Consider the following 23,786-nt stretch of genomic DNA (forward strand, 5'->3'; position numbering starts at 1 on the left):
CCAACCAAAGTCCAGCGGGCCAGGGGATCTGAGTCGGGCCAAGCCGCTGAGGGGCTTAGCAGAAAAAGTAGCTGGCAGAGCGCTCTGCTCGCACCGGAGGCGGCGCGCCAGTCCGACCAGACCGCGAAAGGCTCGGGGCTCCTCGCCCGAAACGAACCAGATTGGAGCCCGGACCGCAGAGCGTAACTGGCCGGCAATCGGGGTACCTCGCGCGCGTCCGCCGGCCGGCCTGCGCTTCGGCTCCGCGCGCGGGGAAAAGAGCGCGGCAGTTGAAACCGTTACCACCCCCGAGTTTTGAACTGGTTCAAACTTGGCTATCGGCCCCGCCCCGCCCCTCCGGCCCGGGAACTCTGAGGCTGCCGGCGGTTCCCGCCAAGCGCCGCGAGCGCGCCGTCCCGCCCCCTGGTCGGTTCCCGCCATCCTGCCCTGGCCGCCTCCCGCCCGCGGCCCGGGATTCGGGCTGCAGAGGCCCCATCGTCCCAGCCAGCCGACCCACCGCCTTCCTGAGAGGCGCCGTGCGTTCGGCGAAAGAACAAAGAGACGGCGCAGCGCTTCCACTCGGCGGCCGCGTCCCTCAGCGCCCGCCCGCTCGCGCGCACGCGCCGCCGGCCCGGCCCGGCTGAGTCCCGCGGGCTCCTCTGCGTGGGGCTGGCTCGCCGCCACGGAGCCCGGCGGGCCTTGTGATTGGACGGGAGCCCGCCTCGCGGCCCGCCAATCGGGGCGGCGCTTAGTTGGACAGGGGGGGCCAAATAAAAGCGATGGCGATTGGGCTGCCGGGTTTGGCGCTTGGTCCGGGAGCGTCCGACACCCACTGGGACGCAGAAGGCGGTGGAAGCCCGGCGGCGGTGGTGGCGCGCGGGAGCGGCGCGCGGGAGCGGAGCGGGCTGGGGCGCGGGGCTCAGGTAGCGTGCCGCTGTCGGGCCGGCCGGCCAGCGGGGCTCCGAAGCTCGGTGAGGGGCGGCGGCGGCGCCGGGATATCCCCGCCACCCCTCCGGGTATCGCCCAGAGCGGGCTTTCCCGGGGCGCCGCTTTGGCTGGAGGGGTGAGAGGAGACCCCTCGGAAGGGGCCGTGGCTTTGGGCTGGCCCGCGCGACCGCGGGGGCGGGCAGCGCCGCACCTGGCGACCTAAGGCGGGACCCCGGGCGGGCGCCCTGGGGGGCGAGCCGAGGGGTCTTCTCGCGCGCCCGCCCTTCGGGAGGCGCGGCGGCTGGGCTGGGGGCGCTCCGGTGCTCGGGGCGGGCCGGCCGCCCGAGCCCCTGTCTCCTTTGTGTGGAGCGTCGCGGCGGGAGCGCCCGGGTGGGACGGGACGCACACAAGTTGGTGGGACCTCGGCACCGAGTGCACACTCAGACAAAGGACGGACTGTGTCTCGGGGGAGCTCGGCGCGGGGAAGGGGCAGTGACACCCGGGCCTGACAGCGGGCGGGAGAGGGGCGTGGGGAGCGCGGGCCGCGGCGCAGGGGGCGGGCTGGGCCCCACGCCCCCTCCCCGCGAGCGCGCAGGCTCGGCCGGGGCCGAGGGGGCCGGGGCGGCGCTGGGAACCGAACTCGGAGCGGCTGCGGGTCTGACATTTCCCCGGAAAGCACCCCCGAACCCCTCGTCTCCACCCGCTCTGACGAGGCGGTCCCGGCCGCCTTTACCCCCTCGGCTGGCTTTCTGTTAAGTTTGAGGAAGGGTCGAGCCGTTCTCCCCCCGCTCGGTTTTGTTCGTTTCGGAGGGCTTTTCGTCGAGTTTCCGCGTCATTGTCCACCCCCCCAAAAAAAGTCGGTGCCATCAGGTCCCTTTTTGAAAATTGGAGGAATCGAGAAGCATGATATTTTGAAATGAAAACTTGGTGAACTCACGCCTGCTGAGTTCCCGCTTTCTAAAGAATCATATTTTTTTAAAAAAATTACATGCTCTTTCGGCCAACTTATGTGATACATCTGAGACTGGCGACAGGTGCTAACGAAATCAACTGTCATTTAGTAAGAGATTATTCTCCAAATCCCCAGGGATTGAATGAGGATGCGATGGTAGAAAGAATTGATCAAGCAAAATGTTTATGACAAATGTGTGTTTAGGTGGTCTGGTTAGCAATTCGTCATTAATTGGTCTTGTTTTCCGTGAACAATAGCTTTGTTGAGTCAGAAAAGACTGACTACAGAAATGTTTGTTGCCTAAGAAATTGAACGTGTGCTGTCCACAGTTAAGCTAAACTTCCTTTGTTTGTCACACAGGATCTGTAAAATTTAAGTTCATTTGGAAACAAAGATATGTCTTTGGTATTTAAAAATATTTTACTTCAAGGTTTACTTTCTGGGTTTTAAAGGTCATTTATCGGATTAATTTTGTGGCTTTTTAATGTCACATAAAACACCATTTAAGAAAATCTTTAAAAAACACTAATGCTGATACAGTTGAATGTAGGCTATACTTCTAAGGGATTTTAAGAGCGTGTGGGATCCTAACCATTAGACCACCAGGGAGCTAGGGGGTTTGGAGTTTATTTTCCGCTACTCTTCATTCATCACCGTTAGCAACTATTTTATGTTTGGAAATAAAATGTAGAACAAGTGTGTAATCCTAACAAGTTTATTGATAATTTTATTTCAAGAAAATGAAAGTATTTATGACCTATTTTAATTTCCTTTTCATATTACCTAAAGTTAGGAGTAGGTAGGGTTCTAGTCCTGGATATAAAGAATCCGTTCTCTCTTTGTGGTGGTGTATTTGGGAATTTAATGCTTAAGTTCTTGAAAACACTTAGGAAAATGGCATCTTAAATTCTAGTCTTTGTGGCAGGGGAATATCTTCAAAGAAGAGGAATTTAGGAACATAGCACCGATTTGCATTGTTCTATCTGATGATCTAATGTTCACCCTACCATCTTACGGTTTCATAAATATGGAGACAAAGAAATGCAGTGTAAAAGTCTTTATTACATATTTTGCAGTGTTAGACACCGCTGAACAGACATTCCAGGTGCTGTCCTAAGTATTGTTTACTGTATTAGTTGCTAGTAATTATCTATTAAAAAGTCCTCCTGATAATCTGGCCTCTTGTTATAAGATGAGCTAGTTAGGGAGATTTTGGTAGATATTTGGATCTTTTAGGATAAGAAATTGCAGTTTTTCCTTACTTGTTTGTGTACACTATATTTGGCAATTACTGTCTTTGTAGTTGCCACAAGATTTATTTTTAAGTTTTTTTGGGGGAATTGGTTTTTAATTTTTTATTTGATTTGAAAATGTATTTAAGTAGCAGTGATTAAAAAAACCACACTTGTTGATTTAGTGAAGTTAGGCACACAAAAAAGCTGTAATACTTTGATATCAGCTTTGCCTTGCACACATACATATAGGTGATTGTCTTTGTGTTGGCCACTTAAAATTTTTAGGCAGATTTCCCCAGGTTACACTGAGGCTTTCTAGGATATCTTCCATCCTTTGAGCTGGCATGCTTAAGGAGAACGAATTAGTTTCCATCTTGGCCTAAAAAGTGGTAATTAAGAAAGTTGATTTTTTAAAAAATCAACAGCAATAAAAAAATCCTCTGATCTCATGCATTCTGGGGTTAATTAGAAATGACCAGTGGATTTGTCTTGAAGTCTTTTTGTCCGTGAAGAAAACATTTTCTGTGAATTATGAAGGATTCTATATGGGCAGGTGAAATCTTCAGTTTGGAGGAGAGCAGGAGTGGAGACAGCTCATTAAGTTCAGAGGAAGCTTCACCTGTTAGAGGCCTTCCTTGAGTCTCAGGCACAGGTGTCTGCAAGGGCTTTGTTCATACTTTTATTGTAGCATATATCCAGTTGCATTGCAATCATTTGCTTGTGCATTGGGCTCCTTTCACTATACTCTAAAGTGCTTTGAGGCAGAGACTCTGTCTTTTCTTTCTATACCTAGTAGTTGCTAGAGAGTAGGGGTTAATCGTTGAATGAATGAAAGAAGTCTGAAAAATGTAGGAAAATAAGTTGAAAAAGGAACTTGCAAAGCAGACAGAATATGTTCATATTTATGTGATGAAGAACTTTGGAAGGTGTTTTTCTCACCTTTGGGGAGGCAATGTTTACAAAGAAAAATAATTGTCAAGGTGAACAAATTCCAAGATTTCTCCTAGTTGTAAATAGTTTTAAGATGTTGGAAGTTGAATATCCCTTAAAAGCAGCTGTTGGTTTTCATGTTTGGTATTTCAGGTAGCTAGGGAGAAGCGTGATGGATCATCTGGATACCTAGTGTATAGTTATCTGCTTAATTTGTTTGATGTTGAAATTGATGATGGTTGTGCAGAAATATAAGGTGAGAGTACATCTTTTAATCAAAAGGTGTCTAGTTACAATTAATGAGTTCTTTATTTGAACAACGTGAGGTAGGTTTTGAAGCTAAAACTGAAGGAAGTGCTGCCAGTGTAATTACAGATCATTTATTGGAATGCTCTATCTTTCTTTTAAAATGATATGATCAATGTAGATTTGCAAATCCAATAATATCTCAAAAGACATAGCTGGCTTGTAAGATGATTGCACTGTTTTATATCTTGCTGCTGCACCACTACTTGGTGCAAGAATATGACAAAAACGAAGTGAAAAAAGACAGTAATGTTAAATAAAGTGCCTACTATTTCCCAGATGCTGTATTCATTCGTTTGTTTTTTACTGTGGTAATATTCAGATCAGATGCTTTGTTTTTAGTTCTTGTAAAAACCGTCTCGGGTCCATCAGTAGATGTTTGGATAAACAAAATGTGGTTTTATACATACAATGGAATATTTAGCTATTGAAGGAATGATATCCTGACACATAGTATAACATGGGTGAAACTTGAAAATGTTATGCTAAGCAAAATAAGCCAGACACTAGAGGAAAAAAATTGTGTGATTCCATTTATGGGAGATACCTAGAATAGGCAAATTTACAAACAAAAAGTAGGGTAGAGGTTACCATGGCCCCAGGGGAGGGGGGCATGGTAGGCTAGTGTTTAATTGGGACAGAGTTTTTTGGGGAAGTTGAAAAAGCTGTAAACATGGAAGGTGGATGGAAGGTGGTGACGGCTGTACAGCACTTTGAATGTGTTTAATGCCACTGAATTATATGTTTAAAAATGGTTAAAATGGTAAATTTTGTCTTATATATATATTTTGCAGTTAAACCTTTATCGACAGCCACACTCTACAGATCTTTACAGATAGGGAAACTTTGCTGTAGAGGATTAAGAGTTTTCCCAGGACTATCCAGCTAGGAATTTGCAGTCAGGATCCAAACTGAGATTCTATTTGGCTCCATGTTAAACCTCCTGGTCTCCCGGATAATTGAAGACACATATCAGTTCTAAGAAGAGTGAGTTTATTTGAATCAATCAGAAAGCATTCTTTAAAAGTAGGTAATTGTGGTTTTATGGGATCTGATGCCTTTGACAGCTAAAAAATGTCTTTGTGGATTTCTTTTCAGCCATAGTTGTAATAGTGTGCACTCTGGAGGGAGTACAATAGAGTTTTAAGAGTGAGATCTTTGGAGTCAAGTTGCTTGGGTTCCAGTTCCTGTGCTGGGCACGTTGTCTTTGATGTCTGAGTTCCCTGTTTGTAAATTGGTGATCATAATGAGAGGTATTCATTCCATAAGGTTGTTGAGAGGATTAAATGAATTAATGCATGTGAAACCCTTAAAACCACACCTGGCATAAAATGTTTGATAAGTGATTTTTAGTTATTGTGCCAGTACTTTTTAGAGTTGATGTACTTTCTCATTAATGGAACTAAACACTTTGCAATTTTAAATATGTGCTTAGAACCTGTATGTAAAGAAAAATGGTGCCATGCATGCTTTTATCTATTTTTGTTTACTTAGATTGTCAATTGATTAAAAACAGATGTGTTCATTTCAAAATACTGAAACACTTTAGACTTTTATAAAGTGAAACCTTTCTTGATTGATCCTTGTAATCTCAAGTCCTCCTCTTAGCAGCTTGGTGTATATTCTTCCCAAACTTTCTAGTGTATTCATGTGAATATGTATTTATACATCTATCCTACAAAGTAGGATCAAGTTATTTTGTTATAGCACTTGTTTTAAGGTCAATATAGAGATCGTTCCATCTTACAAAGCTGATATTTCTTGTGTATTTGGTTGACACTGTTTAAGTGCTTTTATTTTGTATGTATACTGTAATAACAAGAGTTGGAAAAATTAGGTAACGAGTTAATGGTAGCATAAGGGTTTGAATTTGGGCTTCAAAGCCCCGATTTCTCAGCTTGGGTATGTGTCTGTTTTTGTTTTTGTAAGGCCCCTGAGCTACCAATGATTTTAGCATTTCTTAAAGAGTAGTGAAACAACACCCCCACCCCACCCCCAGAATATGCAAGGTGACTGGATGTGACCTGCCAAGCTAAAGTACTTAACCGTGTGGCCCTTTACAGAAGTGTGCCGCCCTCTGCTCTAAGCATAACATATAGAAATCAGGGTATTGTCAAGCAGTAAACTAGTCATCTATGGTGGGCCTGGTGCTCTCTCCCCCAGAGGAGGCAACATCTTTATGTATCTTTGAATGTTTGCTTGACAGCTTCTATAGGGAGAGTTGCTGGTTCAAGATTATGCACATTTCAAGTTTTAATAGATGTTGTAAAATTGCTTTCTAGAGAGGTATCCATTTTTTAGTGTAAAAAATCAACTTAATTGAATTGTAATTTATAAACATTAAAATGCACACATTCGAAGGTTACAGTTTGAAGCATTTTGACAAATGTAAACACCTGTGTAGCCAACCATCACCCCAATCAAAACATAACCTTGCTGTCATTTCAGAGTTCTGTTGTTCCTTTGCAGTCATTCCCTCTCAACTGCCCATCAGATTTCTCTTGTGCGAGAATTATGAATGAAATACACAGGCTATACTCTAGTGACTGGCTTATTTGATCCAATATGTTTTTAAGGTTTATCTTTGTTGTTGCTTGTTTGAGTAGTTTTTCTTTATTTCTCAGTAACATGCTATGTTTTCTTCATTTACCTGCTGATGGATACATGGGCTATTTTCCGTTTTGGCTCTTATTAGTAAAGCCTATGTGACCATTTGGGCAAGCCTTTTGTGGATGTATCTTTTACTTTCTCTTGGCTAAATACTTTGTTGTTGGACTGCTGGGTCATGTGGTAAATATTGATTTAACTTTATGAGAAACTGCCGTACCATTTCCCCAAGCAGTTGTGCCATTTTGAGTGGAGTAGGGTTTGTGTTGTCATTGTGGGGGGCTGTGGTTCTCCGGTCCTTGCTGAGGCTTCGTCCCATGTTGCTTTAAGTCAGTGGCATCCAAGAGGGCTGAGTATTTTGTGGTTTTTTTGGTTTTTTTTTTTTTTTTTTTTGTCTTTTTGCTATTTCTTTGGGCCGCTCCCGCGGCATATGGAGGTTCCCAGGCTAGGGGTCGAATCGGAGCTGTAGCTGCCAGCCTACGCCAGAGCCACAGCAACGCGGGATCTGAGCCGCGTCTGCAACCTATACCACAGCTCACGGCAACGCCGGATCGTTAACCCACTGAGCAAGGGCAGGGACCGAACCCGCAACCTCATGGTCCCTAGTCGGATTCGTTAACCAGTGCGCCACGACGGGAACTCCTCTTGTGGTTTTAATATGCATTTCCCAAGTGGTCAGTGATGTTAAACATCTTTTCATGTGCTTATTGGCCATTCGTATACTTTTTTTGGTCAAGCCTTTTGCCCATTTAAAAAACTGGAGTGTTTGGCTCATTGAGTTGTAAAAGGTCTCTATATATTCTGGGAATGTATGCTTTATCAGATGTATGTATTACAGATGTTTTCTCCTAATTTTCTATTTTAATTTTGTGTATTTTTGACAATATATAGATTAATAATACTAGAAGCATAATCGTTTAAATTCAGTTAAATTGTGTGAAAACAGGAGTTCCCACTCTCTTAAGTGGGTTAAGAATCTGACTGCAGCAGCTCGGGTGATTGGAGGTTCGGGTTTGATTGCCACTGGGCACAGTGGGTTAAAGTATCTAGGATTGTCGAAGGCGTGGTTTGGATTCAATCCCTGGCCCATATACTGTGGGTTCAGCCATTAAAAAATTTGTTTGTGTGTGAAAACAACTTTGTTCTTAACCTTCAAGTCATTCAGAATGTTTTGTGTTTGCAGAAACATGGACATGAAAAAGATACTTATATAGATGGTATTAGATGTGTGTGGCATGGGGGAGTTTTTTGGGGGAGGAGGCATACCCCGGGCATGTGGAAGTTCCTGGGGTAGGGATGGAACCCGAACCATAGCAGTGACAACACTGGATCCCTCACCCGCTGAGCCACAAGGGAACTTTGGAAATTTTTTAATTAAGCTAGCTAGTTTTGAAAGTGATAATGTTTAGTAATTCTTTAAATTTCATTTTTGGTAAATTTGGACCTTTCCATTTAGTAGTGAGGTAACATTTTTCTTATGTATTTTTCTTAAGAGGATAAATAGGGATATTAAAATTGACTTTGGTCTTAGAATCTGGTAATGTAGAAATGATGATGAGATTGCCAAGCTACATCTGTCAATAATTAGCTTGGTCTAACTATTTTGATAAGTTTTTTGTTAGATAAACAGACGGCTTTTCAGAGTACATATACTTGATTTCTGTGTACTATTTTATTTCTGCGAAGTATCAGTTCTTTCTTTTGCTCAACACCTCCATTATTCCTACAATAAATTTTAGTTTTTCTTCGGTATACGGGTAACACACAATCCCACCTTTTCCCTGTTTAATAAGAAAACAAAAAAGCAATCATTTGGGCTTCTGCGGGGTGATTTCTCTCCTTGGCCAGGTTGTTGTTGCAGCAAGAAACTCCTGAGGTTGATATTCCAGGCTGTCTATGGAACAGCCCACACTCTTTCAGCTGCCCTCATCTCTGATGGTTTTCTTATACTTTTCCTCTGGTGAGTTCAACTGGTCTTTTTCCTTGTCTCCAGGAAATGGGACATGGAGAGTCTGCGTTCTGTCTTCTTTCTGGAATGTCTTCTGTACTGCTTTAGCATCTCAAGGGGCTGTTTAGCCTGTTTGGCTCAGAACACCCCATCCCCCTCTCCTAACCAAACTAGACAGTTTCTCTCCTTCTCCCCTTCACTTTAAGCTCTAGTCTACTCGTCTACATGGTAGAGGTTAGAAAGGATTTTGTATATAGTAGATAGAAATAAAATTTTGTGAAGTTGATTTAGGACCAGAGCCCCAGAAACTTGAGGCTCTTTTCTTTAGCAACAACTCTGTAAATAATTGTTTAAATAGCACCCCTACCCTTTAAAGCAGAGCCTTTAAGGGTCTATCTGAAGTGAGTTTTGTACAGCTGTGCTGTGTATCACCCAGTGAATTTTGCTGCCTCCTATCAGGTACTGTTATAAAATTTTAACTTATTTTCCTAATATTGTTGATTAAAGTCAGGAAGCTTTAATCAACAATATTTTAAAAAGTGGGGAAAATAAAATAATGATTCTGCAAATTTATCTCGGGATCATTTTTATCCCTTGGTTGCATTGATGTGAACTAAATTCATAAACAACATGTCAGGATGTTTCTAATAAGTTAAAAGCATCAAGAAGAAAACATGACTATTTTATCCATTTTAGTACCTTGATTTTTGATACTAAAGACCATCTGAGAAGTGATTTTGTAAGCGAAACACAGAAATTTAAGAAAACTAGTTGATTTTCTTTAAACAGTATAAGAATTCTAATCATCATTAAAGCAGCTTTGTATGTTTTTGATGTCATAGCCTATAATGAAATTTCACTGTATTCTATTTATAGAATGTGCTTACATATAGGACTAACTAAATAACTAAATAACTAAATAAACCTGCCCTGTACCTAATATACATGTAGCCTGTAAGTCAAACATTTTACTTCTGAAATTTGTTGAAAGTCATGTACTTTAATTATTTAAAAAACATATTTGTTAAATGAGAAAATAATTACCTGTCTTTGGAATATTATAAAAAACTAAGATGAACTTCATAATCTTATAACAGTATAAAGGTTAGGTTTGATGAGGGAGGAATGTGCAAGGCCTAGTTGGTAAAGCAAGAGATTTATTAAGTCATCAGAGGGGCACGGTCTGAGCTCAAGATGGCGCCAGCTCTCACTGTGAGGAGGTGCTGAGCTTATAAAGGATCTGTGATGGGACTCCGTGGCTGGAGGTGGTGGCGGAAACTTGTGGCAGGAAGGGGGAGGGGAGGTCTGGGGAGGGGTAGGTAGTCAGTCCCGGGACAGAGAGCAGTTAATCCTTGTAGGTGGTTAATCTATGCTCCACATTCCGGGAAAGGGTGTAGATCTTGTGCTGGGCCATACCCACGTCCAGAGCAGGTCTCCAGGTCAACAGTCACATTTGGGAGATAAGGGTCTGTCTCCATCTTCCTGGGAACCTATCATTCTAGCCTTTTGTTATATGAGTTAGCAACTATTGGTAATGATCTGTCATATTATTAGGTAGAAAATCTTTATAAATTTTTATAAAATGTATAAAATTTGAATCTAAATGTTTCAAAATTCAAATTATTAGTGCAAGCAAAAAAAAAAAAATAGTGCAATCAAAATTTGCAAAATTATTTTTAAAATCCCTAATGGGTACTATGAGATATATTACCATGCAAAGTATTTATTTGTCAGAAAAGGTTGGGAAATGCCCTTCTAGAGTAATCAGTAAGGAATTTTAAGTGGCAGAAATATTGCTTGAATAGGCTTAGTGGAGGAAGATGTTGTCCTACTTGCCCCGTAAGTAATTTTGCCTCTTTGGAGAATATTTGTCTGCTTGAAATATTCGTCTACAGAGCTCAAGTTAGTTGTAAAGAAAATATTTTGGAGGGTGACTGCACCAGCATCTGGATATTATGCAAAGGACACAGGTTCTAGGCTAAGCTCTGCTATTCACCTGGTTGTATTTCCTTAGCAAGTAGCTTTTGTAGATCCACTTCGTGGTGACCAAGATAAATAAATGGAGCAGGTTATGATTACTGAGGGTCTACGTGTGCCTTCCAAAGAGAGTATGTGCATCTCTGTTCCGCAGATGAAGAAATAGGGACTTGGTGAAGGTAAGTAACTTGCCTAAATTCACACTATCAGGACAGTGGTCCCTTAGAGAATAGGCTTTTGCTGCTTCTAGGGTCCTTCTTAGTTCAAATACTGAGATGCTAGGTGCTTGGTTTCTGTTAACCACTTAGATCTATTTCTCTGGAGAGTTTGAGAAATACCGAACTTAAGTTCACATTAGCTTCACAGGTAATAGTGATGCTCCCTAGCTGGCACTTAACTGTTACATGCATTTCTCCCAAATTGTTTTACCAGTTTATCCATTCATAAAACACCTAATGCTGATTACAGCCTATTTTTTTGCTTTTTTGCTTCTGCATAATAGACATAATGGCACCTAAAATCCTTTTAGGACTATGATGTATCTGACTAAACTAGCTTTGTAAACAATCAAAATAGAATATTGTGATTTATAATAAGTTTACATTGGTCTTTGTCCTGTTTCTGGCTCAGAGCTCCTAAAACCCTTGGAATGTAAGTGATAAGAATGATAAGGATGTCCTTTGATATTTGTAACCAACCCCTTTTAGCCATACCTATGTTTAATGTAGTAAGAGATGACTTTAGAAAGCACCTAAGGATGGGAGCTGGTTGCTAGGGAACCACCCTTGAGATTGAAGGATTGGAACTTTGAGATGCCACTACCCCCAACCCATGGAGAGAGAGTTCGTTCGCCAATGACTAGAGATGTAATCAACTTTGCTTATGAAGCCTCCATAAAAACTCAAAGGGACAGGGTTCAGGTAGCTCATGGGTTGGTGGACACATGGAAATTCAGGAAAAATGACGTGCCAGAGAGCACAAAAACCCCTCCCCCTTCCCACACACCCTGCCCTACACACCTCTTCCATCTGGCTGTTTCTGAGTTATACTCTTTTATAATAAACTGGTAATGTAGTAAGGAAAGTGTTTTCCTGAGTTCAGTGAACTGCTCTAGTAAGTTAACTAATCAAAAACTATCTCTATCTCTAGGTAGATAATGTCAGCTTTGAGTTGACTTGTAGGGTACCCAGCTGGTGTCTCAGATAATTGCTTGGTTTGAGGAAAGCCTCCACACATTTGGTGATTGAAAGTATCAGAAGTAAAGTGGATTGTGTGTAATGTAAATGAAAACTCTAAGAGAGTTACTCTTTATACAGATCTGCTTTGATAAGTTCAAACTTAATGTTTGACAGTTTTCCCTATAGAATTTACTCTTGTGGTTAAATAAAGTAGTTGTTCTTTATCATTTGTCTGGCGTTGCGTGGTATCCACTAATACCGTAGAACTAAATGGCTCGCTGTACTCTACAGTTTTCCAGAATGGAAACTTTCCTCAAATTATTTATTGGACACCACAATCTTATTAACCCATTAGGGCTATTCAAATAAAGGGTAAGGTACTCTTTTCCTTATCTTTGACAGAGACATTCTGTTCCAACTCTAGAATCTAGAGTACTGAACAAAAACTCATGTCTTTTCTAGGCCCAGAGAGTCTAAAACCCCTACATATTAGGCACTCATTTTAGCCCCTCCTGTTCTTTTCCCATCTGCAAGCAGTGCGATTGAAGTCTTGTTTTCCTGCCTAAAAAACCTTAGTTATTTCAGAGAGACAGTTGCAGGGATTATACAACTGGCTTCCTTTTAGTTGGCAAATTCTTTGTAGCATTTCATAGGTGTTTGGAGACTCAAAAATATTTTTTCTCAGGGCTTAAGTATTTGTGATAAGTGATATTATAGTAATAAAGTCATTCTCCAGACCGTATACTTGGTAAAACAAATACTGAAAATATCATTGAGTGTAAATAATACTTGAAGAGTTTGATTTTTTCTAATACCTCAGCAATATATATTTGTGATAGACCTTGAGTGTTGGAAGATCATGAAAAGACTTACAGCTCTTCACTGCCCCTACCTCCTTTACTTCCATGTTGTCCTGAAACTAATACTGTTTAGGGGAAAGAATTTAGTAGCGAGTTTTTGAAGGGTCTCTGAGGAGTTCTGTTGTCCATGAACTAAAGAAAAGGCACTTGGCAAGCATTTTTACTCCCTTGTGGTGCAGATGAAACTCCAGTGCTGAAACAACCAGGTAGGGGTTACTTGGTTGTAGGATGCCTGGAAATTCTGAGAACTTCTAGAGATACTTTGGGACTAGCGGTTTGAATGACCAAGTCCATTCTATGCTTCAGTCTTCAGAATATAGAGGAACTGTGTTTTGGTTGGGGATTCAGATAAAAGGTTATTGTCTAAGGCAACAATAATATCTTGGCAGAATTACCCATGAAGAGTCTCTGTAGAAGGATGCTGTAACATAAATACCTTTTCTGTCTGTCTGTCTCTCTCTCTTTTTAGCCGCACACACAGTATGTGGAAGTTCTCAGGCCAAGGATCAAACCTGAGCCACACAGGAACTCCATAAATACATTCCCTTTAAGTCTAAAACCAGCCTATCTTTCCTAGAGTATGAGAATGGATCACTATTCTGTTGAGCACAGAATTGTTGGTTTGCACTTAGGGGCCTGTGCTATGTGAAAAGCATTTTCAGCCCTTCATTGCTGAATACATTGTCAAGGACAGGTTGTGGGAACAGTAGATTCTTGTCACCCCTCTTATGCTCACTTAGGTAACTTATTGCTTGGAATAATGGGTAGATCCCTTGTATTTACCTAAATTGAGTTTCTGTTAAAAAATATGTTATTAAATTTCTACTTGGCTTATTTGATGTGTAAAATTTAAAGTAGGCATGCTAGAAGGAAGAACAACTGTCATTAGACTTAACTTACTTTTCTATACTTTTTGTTTGTATCAACTGGAGTGTTGAAGAAATAACTATCTCATGACCCAGCCTTGAATTATGATGAGTTGTACTATCATAGTTTTGGTTTCTGGTGCATCAGTTTTTGTTCCATTTTCCCTCCAACAGTGTCTCAGTAAACTGATTCAGTACCCAACAAAATGAGAGGATTCAGCTTATAAAATAGGTTTTGTATAGTTTTCAAAGAAAACTACTTTGGGGATGTCAGTTAATCTGTTTTGTTTGTTCAAGCAAATTATTTAAAACCTTTATAGTAAATCAGTTTTCCCCTTGCCGTTTCTAAGATGTGTCTATGAACAGAACTTATGAATAAACCCAGGAATGCTGGTCTGTAGACGCCATTTTTTTTTTTTTTTTTTTCTTTTGGCCATTGCTGCAGCATGCAGAAGTTCCTGGGCCGGGGATTGAACCCACACCACAGCAGTGACAAAGCTGGATTCTTACCCACTGCACCAACAGAGAATTCCTATAGATTCCATATTGAACATATTGAAGGAAGAGTTTAGTTTACTCTCTGCTGGGAGGAAAATTACATTTATTTTTGTGGAAAATACATTATTGCAGATTCTACTCACTTTTACTGAAGCAATCCAGTTAATGTTTTCTATCATTCAGCTCAGATTGCCACATTACTGTAATTTTCCTGTGCCTTTTAGCACAGCTCTGCCTTTTTAGCACTACTTAAACCAGGGCTACAAATATGATCTGTATTTTTTATTTTCCCTTGTCACTAATCACTGGCACATTTGTTTCTTAACTTCTTGAATACAAATACTGTTCATAATACTTTCTCATCTGTAGTTGTATGTACAAGTAATCCACTAAAGTGTAGGCACTGAGACGCTTGTTGTGTCTTACAAACTTGTGTCTCTCACAGGATTTAGCACTTGCAGAATGTTTGATAAATTCTTACTGACTAGTTGATAGTTCTTGTATTCCTGGTTTTCCTGAGCCATTCAAAATGAAGTTCAGAAGTTTCTTTAACTTGAATTTTTGCAAGTCGTTTGGGTGGAATATTTGGGGCCAGCAGTAGTGAGCTTCTGTATTTTTGTCACTTCCTTCTCCCTCTCCCTCTCCCTCTCTCTCTCCCTCTCCCTCTCTCGTTCTTTTTTTGGCTGCTCCTGCAGGATGTGAAAGTTCCTGGGCCGGGGATCGAACTTGTGCAACAGCAGCAACCTGAGCCCCTGAATTGACAACACTGGATCCTTAAAACCTGCTGTGCCACAAGGGAACTCCTTTTTCTCCTTTTTAAATAAAAAATAGAAGCATGCTAGGAAGGGAAAAGGAACAAGATGTTTATTTTATCTTTCTTTTATGGGGGTAGGGTGAAGTCTGTATATGAGGAGTTAGGGAGGATGGGTTAGGTAAGCAGGAGGGTCAGAAGAATGACCGTAACCATAGATGGTATATTGTTACAGTGGTGAAGGGTAGATGGATGAAAACATGCAATCTGTTTAAAACACATTTTGTTAACATTAGTCTCTTAATTTGGCACAGATGTATGGCAAACTCTTTGGGATTGTGTAGTTGACAGTTATAACAAAGTATCCTTGATTAAATATTCTTTGCATAGATTTTTTTATTTGCTCTTTTTCTTTTAGTTGCAAGAATGGCAATCTCTAGGCTTTCATTCTTAGAAATATGTCTTTTAGAAATATATATAGTTTGAGTATATGCCAGTTTTAGGCTCTCTGCTAGGCAAGGGAAAAGGCAGGGTATTGGGCTTTCTGATTGATACGGTGTCTAGATATACCGTATGGCAGCTGTTCTCCAAGCCCAATCTGTGGGCCTCATGGGATCTGAGAGATTGAAACTTTTTGTAATAATTTAAAGTATTATTTAGCTTTTTTTTTTTTTTTTTTTTTTTTTTTTTTTTTTTTTTTGTCTTTTTAGGGCCGCACACCTTGGCATATGGAGGTTTCCAGGCTAGGGGTCTAATCAGAGCTGTTGCCACTAGCCTCTGTCACAGCCACAGCAACTCAGGATCCCAGCGGAGTCTGTGACCTACACCATAGCTCACAGCAACGCCAGATCCTTAACGCACTGGTGAGGCCAGCGATCGAACCCGCAACCTCATGGTTCCTAGTCAGATGCGTTTCCGCTGCACCATGATGGGAACTCCCTGGCTTTTTTTTTTTTTTTAATACTGTGTTGACACCTGCGTAAATGGTGGGAAAATACTGGTAGGTAAGGACTGTTGGCACCTTAGCCCTGGAAGGTTTTTTTTGTTTGTTTGTTTTTTGTTTGTTTGTTTGTTTTTTTAAAGAGGAAGTTCCCGTTGTGGCTCAGCGGAAACAAATCCAACTAGTATTCATGAGGATGTGGGTTCGATCCCTGGTCTTGCTCAGTGGATCAGGGATCCAGTGTAGCCCTGTGCTGTGGTGTATGTTGCAGATGCGGCTGGGATCCTGCGTGCTGTGGCTGTGGCTGTGGCGTAGGCCAGCAGCTGTAGTCTAATTGGACCCCTAGCCTGGGAGCCTCCATGTGCTGCAGTTGTGGCCATAGAAAGCAATAATAGTCATAATCATAAGCCAGTTTTGAGAAAGTCCTTGATGAAAGAAGAAAAAATTAGTTTTCTTAACTCTTGATCCTGAGTGTGCATCTTAATATTCTGTGCCATGAGTTGGGACTGCGCATAAAGGGCTTCTGCTGCTGCCCAGGTATGGTGGTCTCTGAGGCCGCACTTACATGATTGAGTTGCAAGCTGCATAAGCTACTTTTTTCATGGGAAACCATTTTGAGTTGAAAGAGGGGTTGGCAGACAAACTATGATTATTCTGACTTGGTTATTTGGCAAATATTTGTCAGCAAAGTGAGCCTGTCACTTCAAGGAAAACAACTGACCAGTTATTTGTTGCTGGTGGTTAACATTTGAGCTTCCAAGCAAAAATTAAAATTTTTGGAAAACTTCTATCTGTCACTTTGAGGTTGACAGCTTCCCAACAGATACTTAAAGGCTTTTCTAATGAGATCAGTGGGTGAACTTATGGAAAATCCGCATAACTCAGTGGCCCAGTTTTCAGATGCAGAGTGATGTTATAAAATCATGTATGGGTTAGAGATGCAGTCAGAGGAGATAGATTAATGAATTGTAATGTAGCTGAGTATATCTATTGATACAATTTCAGATTCCACACTGCAACTAACCTTTCAAGAAACTACTATTGCTTACTGAAGAGTGGTGGTTGTCTTGAGGAACAACACCTGTGAGGTTGAATTACAAGCTGAACTAGCCACTTTTTTTCTTATAACAGTTTTGGAGTAGTAGCAGCTTGAGATTCACAGTTACCTCAAAAGCTGTTCATATACTTTTCCCTTTTCTAGCTAAATATTTGGGAATGGATTTTCTTATTCTTCAACCAAAACCTGTTGGAACAGATTGAATATAACAGCAGATAAGAATATGTTGTCTTCTATGAAGATAGATATTAAATAAATCGGCAAACTGTAAAATAAAATAGTATCCCTCACTGATTCTTTTTTAAAGGAAAATAGTTTTTAAAAAATGAAATGTGTTATTATATTAACAGGCTTCCTGTTGGGTTGTTGTTTTTGTTTTTGTTTTTTTTTGCTTTGCAGGGCTGCACCTGTGGCATATGGAAGTTCCCAGGCTAGGAGGATCAAATTGGAGCGACAGCTGCTGGCTAACCCCACAGCCATAGCAACACCATATCCGAACTGCGTCTGTGACCTACACCACAGCTCATGTCAATGCCAAATCCACCACCCCCTGAGTGAGGCCAGGGATCAGACCTGCATCCTCATGGATACTAGTCAGATTCGTTTCTGCTGTGCCATGATGGGAACTCCCTGTTGTTATTTTTAAATGAATTAATATTTCAACACTTTCTCAGTTTTAAATTTCTAATATGCTAAATATCAGTAGATACAACCCATATAAATCAAAGGGGGTCCTGAGACCAAAATGCTTAAGAATGGTGTCTAGTGTTTGGACATTCTACCTGTTCTCTTTGTGCTGGTAACTGTGATGTGAGTAATTACTATCTCAATCTGTATCTAAATTCAAATCCTTAGTTCCCAATGGCTCACTCAGGGCTTCCTCTTCAGCCTCTTTTTGATCATCCTTTCTCCTCATGAGTACATCTGGTTTTTAAATTTTAGAGTCTCTTGCCATCTTTTTTTTCCATTCTTACTACTGTCTACCCAGTCAGAACCCTTATTATTTTATTCCTAAATTACTTCAGTACTCCAGTTGTTTCTAATGTTTTTTCAAACCTGAATGTTGAATGGAACCCTGGGGTTTACTTGACTTTAATTTTATTAATATGCTCCCTAAAAATATACACTTTTTTTTTTTTGGTCTTTTTAGGGCCGCACCAGTGGCACATGGAAATTCACAGGCTAGGGGTCGAATTGAAGCTGTAGCTGCCTGCCTATGCCACAGCAATGCAGTGATCCAAGCCATGTCTGCAACCTACACCACAGCTCACAGCAGTGCTGGATCCTTAACCCACCTAGCGAGGCCAGGGATCAAACCTGTGTCCTCATGGGTGCTAGTCACATTCATTTCCTCTGAGCCACGAAGGGAACTCCCAAAAATATGCACTTATTATAAAACCAAAGCTAAGTTATAGATTAAATACAGTCAAATCAGCAACATGTATTTAATGATGCTATTTTTGCTAACATGAATAGCCAATCTATCTCTTTAATTTGGCTTAGTTAAGACTAATACAGAGAATGGTTATTTGCATATATATGTTTTTAATAAAATGCTGTTAACTTTTCGTCTTTATTTTTTCATGACAATTAGACCTAGAGGTTAACCTGAGCTGTGACTCCTAACAGTCCTCAAATGCTAGTTTTAGTGCCAATTGAAAATTCTGTGAAGCTGTGTAGATCACTGGAGCCTTGTGAAATTACTGAAGTCTGCATTGGATGGATATTGAATTCATTATTTTTGGAATCTTTATTAGGAGATATTGTATTGCATATTTTACTACTAGTTTGCTGGTTGGTGGGAACAAAATGCAAGCTGATGAGCTTTCTGCCATCCCACTGGCTTTGTAACACACAGAGTGGTGTTCAGCATAGGGTCCTGTGCTTGCCAGCCTTACCATATGTGCCTTACTTTACTTTGCTGTTGAGTTTTCTTTTCATAACCCTGAACACCGTCCTATACTAAACATTTTACTTTTTGTTTCCATCCAAGTAGACTTTAAGTTTTTTGAGGTCAGATTTTTGTCTGTTTTATTAGGTTTTCAGTTTCTATTGAGCACGTAATGTGTATGAGATGTTCAATAAATAATGATTGAATGTGTATTAAGACTTGTCTATTAAAATCCCAAACTCAAATGTTCATTTCTGTGTTATGTGTTTAATACCATCTCCCAGCTGAGGCAAAGACAGTTTCTCTGTCCATCTTAAACACAGCTAAACTGGACCTGAATTGTATAGAATTGTTTGATTTGTCTGATCAATGGCACACTTTCCTTGGTTCAGAGTCTTTATTAATATAGGCTAAAATCTTTTTAAAGTAGGTACCATCTCATGAGCTTATATGGAGAACCCACCTCCCGTTTTAAATCATTCAAGTAATGTTGTCTCAGATTTTTTTTTTTTTTTTTTTGTCTTTTTGTCTTTTCTAGGGCTGAACCCGCAGCATATGGAGGTTCCCAGGCTTTGCAGTCTAATCGGAGCCATAGCTGTGGGCCTATACCACAGCCATAGCAAGGCGGGATCCTTAACCCACTGAGCCAGGGATCAAACCCACAACCTCATGGTTCCTAGTTGGATTTGTTTCTGCTGCACCAGGATGGGAACTCCTGTCTCAATTTTTAAGTAGTAGAATTAGATGTGGAAATTTCCCTCTCAAATTATGTCTGTGTGTATTTTTTGTTTTTTCCTATTTAATATTTTGCATAGAATTTTAATTTTTCATATTTCTGTTCTATCATTTTAAAAAGTGGATGCCATTTAAAAAAATGAATGTCTTTACATTAGGTAAATTTACTTAATTATTTTAAGAAAGAAACCATTTTTTAATAATTTTAAGATTTCAGTAACCAATGGTACATTTGTCAAAATTAAGAAATCAATTTTGGAATTTCCCATTGTGTTAAGAATCCAATACTGTCTCTCTGAGCATGCAGGTTCAGTCCCTGGCCTCCCTGAGTGGGTTAAGGATGCGGTTGCCACAAGCTGCTGCAACATTTGGCAGATGCAGCTCAGATCTGGTCCTGCTGTGGCTGTAGATTGCAGCTACAGCTCCCATTGAACCCGTAGCCTGGAAACTTCCATATCCTGAAGGTGCTGTGGTAAAAAGAAACAAACACACACACATACCCCAATATTACTATGTTACTATTATCTAAATTGGAGACTATTTTGATTTTATCAGTTTTTCTACTTAACCTTTTTTTCTGCTCCAGGATCCCATCCAGGACACAAGGTTGCATTCAGCTGACTCCTTAGCCTCTTTGGATCTGTGACAGTGTCTCAGTCTTTTCTTGTTTTTCACGATCTTATTTCTTGATCAGGTGTTTAGTCAAAATGTCCTTTAGCTTGGGTTGATCTGATGTTTTTGTGTAATGATGGAGGTAAGAGGTTGTGTGGTTTTCTCAGCATATGTCGGGATGCTCAGTGGCAGATGGTCTAACAAGGCTGGGGGTTCCACCATTCCTCACTGGGACATTAGGTTTCCCTCCCCAGACTCTGCTTTGAAAGTGACCCTCCCTGGAAGGGGCTTGAGTGAACGCATTGTTTTGGGATTTGGTGAAAGGATGACTTGTCCTTCCCTCCCATTTAGTTGCTTGATCTCTTCTTCCTCTCATAGACTCATGGGTACTTATTGTATTAGGTTAGAATACCTTTGTGGTTAGATTTGCTGCACAAACTACTACAGCTTTGGCGGCTGGGAGGTCCTTCAGTTTGATTTTTATCTTCTGAGCAGACTTTTCTTCTCGTGTTTTCCCCGTCCTAGCCCTAGGACCAGCCTTTCCCTGGAGCTGGCCTCCTTATGCTAGAGGATGGCATTTCGGAAAGGAAGGTGCCGGCGCTGAGTCCCACTAGGGGTCCTCTGGGGCTCTGGGGGCGGAGCTTGGAAGGCCGTGGGCGTGGCGCGGGGCGTCTAGTGTCTGTCCTCGGGGAGTTCGTGTCTCAGATTCCGGGTCATCACCACCTCTTCTTCATTTGTCCTTGGCACCCGGTGAGAAAATATATCAACTCCGGTGTTTCCGTCCAGTTTTCATCTTGCCGTCCCCTGTCGGGTCAAAAGACATTTCCGTAGTTTCATAGAGTTGACCCCCCACCCCACCCGTTTCTATTCCTTCCTGAGATCCTCTGCCACCCTGTTTTCATTTACTTGCAGACGGTATGACTATGACGTTTAAGAAAACGACTTGCTTTGTTTTCTCATTGACGTTTTTTGCAGTCGGGAGCCGGAGCCGGATCTGTAGCCGCATCTCCCTCACCTGCTGTGGGGATTGACAGCCAGAGCTTGGCGGTGTGTCGCCGGCTCTGTCCGACGCTGTCCCGGATACCTCTGTGACAAAGGTCCTCCTCACACGAGGAGAGGGAGGCTCGAAAGTGTTCAGGGTCTGGACCGGGTTCACACAGAGCTGGCACTGGGAGAACTAGGGTCCGAGTGTAGGGAGGCCAGCTTTGCAGCCCCCGCTCTTGCTTAAGTTTCGGGTAGAACTGAGGATGTGAGGACCAGATGTCTTCTCTTAGTTTATTGTTGGAGCTTAGTTTGGAATGGAGAGCACTGCTCCTCACTTTATTTGTCCCATGTCTTTTACAGACCTTTTCATCAGGAGAGCGCTCTTTTCTGCCGCCTGAGCCTGGCGGCTTGGAGCCGGCCCCGCGCTGAGTGGGGGCAAGTCCCAAGGAGTAGGGTGCCGCTGCTGCCCTGTGTGGAGCCTCCTGGGAACCCCCCTCACAAATCCCTTCGGGCATAAGACCCACTTCTCTTACGTAATTAATTTTTAAAATCCCTTACCAAGAGTTCCATCTGTATGTCTAAATTCTCTTTATATTTGTTCTCCTCAGCCTTATTTACCATTAATTTGCTTTTGAATTAAAGCAATGGGTTTTAACTTTAAAAGTAAATGAGTTAGTAAATAAGACTAACAGCTGCCTTCAAAGCATTTTAAATATAAAAGGTCTATTGGAGGCTGGTGGTTTTTCAAAATTGAAGATTTTAGTTAGGGAAGGACATCAAAAATATTGCAGTTACTTAAAAGCTGGGTTTGGATTTCACCTTGGTCTAGTATCCAGTTAAGGGTCAAAGATAATGCTGTAGATTTAGTTAAGAAGGATAAGTAGTGTATGTAGTTTATTATTTAGGTTTTTTTTAGACAGGTAGCAGCTGAATGAAATGGATGGCTGGTACCTTGATTTGGTAAATCCTTTAGGAGTGAGAAACCTTTAAAGAGGGGCATCAAAGGCACTGAAAATGCCTGGGGGACTTTTTTTTTTTTTTAAACTCCTCAGTCCTTGGCAACTGAGTAAGGAGGGCAGGAATGTTATGTTAGGTAAAGACCTCTTACAAGTGGATTAGGATTGGTCCTGACAGAAGAATGCTGATTCCTGGGCTTTGTGGCTCAGTCCCTGCAGGTAGAGAGGTGTGACTTGACTGGGACAGTCTAGACCCTGGAGCAAGGGCGGAGCTCTTTAACTGGTGGGATTAGAGCCACTTGTGGTAATGCTGTTGACTGTGAAATAGGTCTCCTGTTCATTCAGGCATTATTGAACATAAAATCTAAATACTAGAGTATTTCTCAGACCCTGGCTGTATTTCCTGTGGTGGAAAACCTAATCCAAACTGGTTTAAGCAAAAAGGAATTTTTTGGCTCATGTAACTGAACAGTTGTGGAGTTGGTTTGGCAAAGCGTGCCTCGTTCAGGGACTAGAGGCCGCGTCATGGCTTTGGGTGTTTTGTTTTTTGTTTTTGTTTTCCTCTGTTGTTGACCGTTGTTTGCAGACTCTCCTCTTGTGATTGCAGTTGGCTTTCAGGAATTCTTTGGACAGCATGTTTCCAGGTTCAAACCTAAGTGGAAGAGGCTGAGCATTTCTTGTCCTGACCTTGCAGGGAACTTTTTGAGACTAACATCCCTGTTCATCCATCCTTGTACTGGTGCTGACTGCAGGGGCTGTGGGCAGGGACCTTAGGCGTCCTCCCACGAAGGCAGCAGTCCCCAAAGAAAGTGAATCGATGCGGAGTGGCAAGAACAAGACCGTGTGGACCCTCATGGGACAAGCTTGATTGCAAGAGCATGGTGTTCAGGATATTTGAGTTTGATTTATTCATAAAGTAGACTTGAGGCTATGTAGTTTTTCTTTATTTAAACTGTATGTATGCGGCATTCCCGTCGTGACTCAGCGGAAACGAATATGACTACTATCCGTGAGGATGCAGGTTTGATCCCTCACCTCGCTCATTGGATTAAGGATCCAGCGTTGACGTGAGCTGTGGTGTAGGTTGCAGACACGGCTTTGATCCCACGTTGCTGTGTCTGTGGTGTAGGCTGGTGGCTATGGCTCCAATTCCACCCCTAGCCTGGGAACCTCCATATACCAGGGCTGCAGCTCTAAAAATCCAAAATAAATAAATAATAAGTAAACTTCATGTATGTAATTCTGTAAGGCTTTACTATGTTGTATTAAGGTCTTGATGGTTCCCTGCCATAACTTTGTCTTTTGAATTAAAAGCATAACTGTTGTTTTGGTTTCACTGTATATAGGTGGATTTTTGTTTTAGTGACTTGAACTCTAATGTTTTAAAATAGTATTGCTCTACTGCTCTATTATTTTCTCAATTTTCCTTTTTTTTTTTTTTCTTTTTTTTTTTTTTTTTTGGTCCTTTGGCCTTTTCTTGAGCCGCTCCTGCGGCACATGGAGGTTCCCAGGCTAGGGGTCTCATCGGAGTTATAGCCGCCAGCCTATGCCAGAGTCACAGCAACTCGGGATCCGAGCCATGTCTGCAACCCACACC

At 41.7% G+C, this 23,786-nt stretch overlaps 1 protein-coding gene across 50 annotated transcripts in view; it reads left to right on the forward strand.

The window, feature by feature from the left end:
• Positions 1 to 818: 818 nt before the first annotated feature.
• Positions 819 to 23,786, forward strand: part of EZH2 (enhancer of zeste 2 polycomb repressive complex 2 subunit) — a 66,010-nt gene continuing 43,042 nt past the window's right edge. For 12 of the 50 annotated variants that reach the window (XM_084974415.1, XM_084974416.1, XM_084974396.1 and 9 more), the window contains exon 1: positions 821 to 902. The gene's annotated coding sequence lies outside the window, so the exon portion shown is untranslated. 50 annotated transcript variants of the gene reach the window in all.

This window comes from Sus scrofa, chromosome 9 (genome assembly GCF_054392235.1).
Source record: "Sus scrofa isolate SSC_HxYL_T2T_F1_AM1 chromosome 9, Sscrofa_HxYL_maternal_Yorkshire_Landrace_v2.0, whole genome shotgun sequence".
NCBI lineage: Eukaryota > Metazoa > Chordata > Mammalia > Artiodactyla > Suidae > Sus > Sus scrofa.